We start from the raw sequence: 4,214 nt of genomic DNA on the forward strand, positions 1-4,214 counted from the left end.
AATGTCAATGCTGACATCCCCATAATTTTCTTGACCTTTTCCTCATGATCACGAATGCTGTTCAACACATCCAAGTCCAAGGCAGGAAGATGGGTAAAAGAGGGAAAAAGTTTTCTTCTTTTGAAACTTTGTCATTTTGTTCAAGAAGTAAAGCTAGAGTTTATTATTTTTCTAGGTGGAGGCAGTTCTAGCAGCTTCCACATGGCCTTTCCCACCATAATAGCCCTCACTCCACAGGTTGCGGGACCAATGTGGGGATTCTGACAGCTGCTGAGGATGTCTATTCCAATTATGCCTTCCATAACTTGGGAAATAGCTACAGGATGGGTTCACAGACCCACTGGGCCCACCATGAGACGGACCTCAGCTGAAACCCCATTGATCACCTGACCTCCATAAGCCCCTAGTCTGACTGGCGGGCCACAGTGATGTTTTGGGCCTTCCGGAATTAGTGTCAGTTCAGAGCCCGTATTCAATAGTCCCCAGTAGGTCTGACTTTTTCCTTTTCCCCAGTGCAGTTCCCCTTGTAAAAGGCTGTAGGCCTTTGGGGGAAAGCTTGGAAAAAAAGATCACAGTATTAATCTTTGGTAGCCTACTGGGATCCTTCCTCAAGAGGACCCAGCTTCCCCTTCATTGAAGGGGTTCTTGGCCTATAAACTGGCTCGAGTCTGGGAACTGATGAGGGACCACGACCCTCTGTTCTCATGGTTCAGGCTGGATTTTTGTCACTTGGCCTGGAGCTTTTCTGAATATACAGATTTTTTTTTTTTAATGGAAAAGGACTTGATTTATTGCAAAGCAGAATATACAGCAAATTCCAAGGAAGGGCACATAATTTTTAAAAGCAAATTTCTAAATTTAATGGCTTAGGCCAAAGTCTCAGTTACTTTTTGGAGAATTCCAAACTATTAGGGGTAGAAGAATGCTTTTCCTTTGTCCTCTTCTTTTTTTCCTTTTTGTGATGTTTCCCCTTTTTTTCTTTTCTCTCTTCTGGTATTTTTGTTTCGAAGTATCTTCTTCAGTGGAACTGGATGAATAAGACCGTTTCCTTTTTTTTTTTCAATTTGATTTTCTTTTTGTTTTTTCCGTTTTTCTTTTCCCCTTCTTCATTTATTCTTTTTTCCTGTAATGCCTGCAGTTTATTCAGTTCTTCATTCTCTTCATCACTGTCTTCACTGCTTGTACTGCTGACATCTAAAACTATGTCCCTTTTGGGGTCTACTCAGAGAAAATTGCGGCATTCAAAAGTCAGGTGACCAGAGTAGCCACATTTTTTACAGCCTGCTCTAACACTGTCCTTGTTGCAACCTGGGACTGCCATGACAGTGGTAAGAGAGGTCGCTGGAGCCTTCAGCTTTCGAGAATGCATTTGCTTCCTGCCGGCTGCGTGGACAACACACAGCCAAAGCGGCCTTTTTCTCCCACCCGCGATGGGGCACCTTCGCTACAGTCAGGGAAGACCCTGTAAGCCTCTAGCAATAGCAGAACCAAGTAGACCTGATTATACAGATTAAGTAAGAACTTAGTAGGCTTCCTATCTATTTCACTTCTAGGAGCACCATGATGGACTAGCCAATGCCATAGGTCTGTGAGAATCAGACTATTTTGATTGCTGCTTTGACTCTGTTGTCCATTATGGTAACCACGTCCACCTTGCCTTTGGTGGCTGAGTGCCACCACGTGGCCCCTGCCACCTCAAGATCCAGTTACTCCCACTGCATTCAGGCTTTCCAATTGAATGGTTGCGGCTCTCCCTGTAAGGTCTAGCCTACAGAGAAAAGTAATCGCGGAGCTCTTCGAGGATGCTGGGGCTCCCCTCACAAATTTATTTCTCACAGTACTGGTGAAATGTATGTCTTCCAGACCCTCCCAGTGTGGGTGAGTAGGTCTTAAATGACAAATCCGCTCTACCATTCTAATCTCCCTAAGCCTTTGAATCCTTCCCTCTACATTAAATCAAGGTGGATCAGGCATTTCCACTTCCCTTGCTGTGGGTCACCCTTCTGTCCAAGTTTGAGCCAACCAACCAGACAAGCTGTTAGAGCCCTTTATAAGTCCCCAAGATGCACCATTAAATGGAGAATCTCTACCTACTGGTCCCCTGTCAATAAATTCAGCCTGATCCAACTTTATGTTCCTTCCACCATTTCCCCACATGCTTAGTATCCATTCCCACACATGTTCCCTGGATTTCTGTTTGTATAAATTAGAAAACTCGGATAGTTCTTTGGGAGGGCAGCACACCTTCCCATGCTTCGCACTTTACACCTCACCTTTAGGTCCTGCTGGGACTTGAGTCTAGTTATGGTTGTATAAGCAAAGAGGAGGGATGGGATGGGTCCTGAGAAGAGTCAGCATTGTCTTGCATGCCACCTGTCTCAGGGGGAGGCATCACAGTCTCCTCAGGCAATGCAGACTGAATCCCCTCAGACAGGGATAGAGAGGCCCATACCACTGGGGTTAGGGTTTTTATTGTATTCAGGCCCTCCTTCAGTGGACTGGATTATGCCTAGCCACACTGGGGAGGGCCCTCTGCTTTACTCGGTCCACCAACCCTAATGCTAATGTCCTCTGGAAACACCCTCACAGACACACCGAGAAACAACGTTTAATCAGATATCTCAGCAACCCATAGCCCAGTCACATCGACACATAAAATTAACTGTCACATTCAGAGGTGGGGGGAGGCTTCTCCCTAGTAGAATCCCTCTTTATCACATTAGCCTCCCTTGCATATCCACCTTTAGGCCCATCGATAACTAAACAGGATGGAGAACACTACCAATTATTTAGATCAGTTCTGATTTCCTCCATGAAGTCAAGGGATGCCTTGAAATATCTGAATAGGAAAGGTGGAGCAGGAAATGTTTGTGGGGTAGGCCAAGGACAGTGATTGCCACAACATACAAGAGGAGATGTTAACAACCCTGTTGGTTATGTGAACCTAGAGAACAAAAGAGATATCTGGACTAGAAGTGTAAATTATTCTGTCAGCTGCTAGGGAAAAACATGATGGCATAAAGTCAAACCTCAGAATTTCCCCCCTCTAATGCCTGATAAAAGTGGTAAAGGCCAGCAAAAAGCACACAAAGCCACAACAAAACAAGGTAGGAAAACCTCACGCCATAAATTTGAAAAGTGGTAGAACTCAGACCCTCCAAGGAACTATTCACCACTGCTACTATGACCGCCACTCTGTGAACCCTTGAGTCAGAGTGAGATGGACAGCTAGACACACATCTCAGAAAGTGTAGTCCTGGGGGGTGGCTTGCGGAGCAAGGTGGCCGAATAGAAACCTCCAGCAATTGTCCCTATGCACGGATAACAAATTCAACAACTATCCACCCAAGGAAGCACCTTCGGAAGAACCAAAAATCGGGTGAGTGATCACAGTACCTGATTTTAACATTATATCAAGGAAAGAGGCACTGAAGAGGGCAGAAGAGACAGTCTTGCCTTGCCTGTGGCACCCCTCCCTCACCCCCCAGCAGTGCCAGGCCGGCACACCGAGTCGAGAGAGAATCTGAATCTGTGTGCCCGGGGGAGGGAGAGCGAAGTGATTGTGGGACTTTGCATTGGAACTCAGGGCCACCCCGTCACAGGGGAACACAGCACAGGGCAGAATACTGCCAGCACCCACGGAAGGAGTATTTAGACCAGCCCGGCCAGAGGGAAATCCTCCACCCTGAAACCCTGAGTTCTGGCTAGCCCCACTGCCAGCTGACTAAAAGCAGCCTGGGGCCTGGAATAAATTTGTAAGGCAGTCAGGCCACAAAGGCTGCAGTCCTTTGGCAATTCCTGCAGCTGTGCTTGCCTAGAGCCAGTGGACTTGGGGTGCATGTGACCCAGTGAGACACCAGCAGTGGTGGCCAAGCCAGTGCCTGTGTCACCCCTCCCCAAACTCCAGGCAGCGCAGCTCAGGGATAGACTTCTTCCACTTGGGGAGAGGAAAGGGAAGGGCGCAGAGGACTGTGTTTTGCAACTTGGGTACCAGCTCACCCACGGTAAACTAAAGTACCAAGCAGACTCCTGAAGCCCCTGATTCCAGGCCTTAGTTCCTAGGTGGCATTTCCAGACCCACCCTGGGCCAGAAGGAAACCCGCTGCCATGAAGAGAAGAACCCAGTCCTGGTAGGATGCGCCACCTGCTGACTACAGAGCTCTTGGGCTTTGAATAAACATCAGAGGTAGCCAGGCAACAGTCACTGCGGGCTT

General features: G+C 47.5%; 1 pseudogene; it reads right to left on the reverse strand.

Annotated features, from left to right (window-relative positions):
* Window positions 1-883: 883 nt before the first annotated feature.
* On the reverse strand, window positions 884-1,321 carry LOC105823435 (annotated as a pseudogene).
* Between the last annotated feature and the right edge of the window lie 2,893 nt (window positions 1,322-4,214).

The sequence above is a fragment of the Propithecus coquereli genome, unplaced genomic scaffold (assembly GCF_000956105.1).
Source record: "Propithecus coquereli isolate 6110/MARCELLA unplaced genomic scaffold, Pcoq_1.0 Scaffold671, whole genome shotgun sequence".
In the NCBI taxonomy this organism is placed as follows: Eukaryota; Metazoa; Chordata; class Mammalia; order Primates; family Indriidae; genus Propithecus; species Propithecus coquereli.